This window comes from Gallus gallus, chromosome 5 (genome assembly GCF_016699485.2).
Source record: "Gallus gallus isolate bGalGal1 chromosome 5, bGalGal1.mat.broiler.GRCg7b, whole genome shotgun sequence".
NCBI classification, from domain to species: domain Eukaryota; kingdom Metazoa; phylum Chordata; class Aves; order Galliformes; family Phasianidae; genus Gallus; species Gallus gallus.
The window spans coordinates 841926-842133 of NC_052536.1; positions in this window are offsets into that span (position 1 = coordinate 841926).

The following is a 208-nucleotide window of genomic DNA, read 5'->3' on the forward strand; positions in this document are numbered from 1 at the left end:
CGCCTGTTGCATTGCTGAGATGCTTTAAAATGTGTCTATAGTTCAGAGGTGTAAGGGAAAAAGAACGTGCACCTCGGAGTCCAGTGTAACTTATCCATTCTGTGGCTTTTAAAACAGGTAAAGACCATAGCAGAAAGCCTGAGTTCTGAAACATGCATTTATTGGAGGATGACATGGTTAGGCTTTAATGCCATTTCTCCTTCAGCCT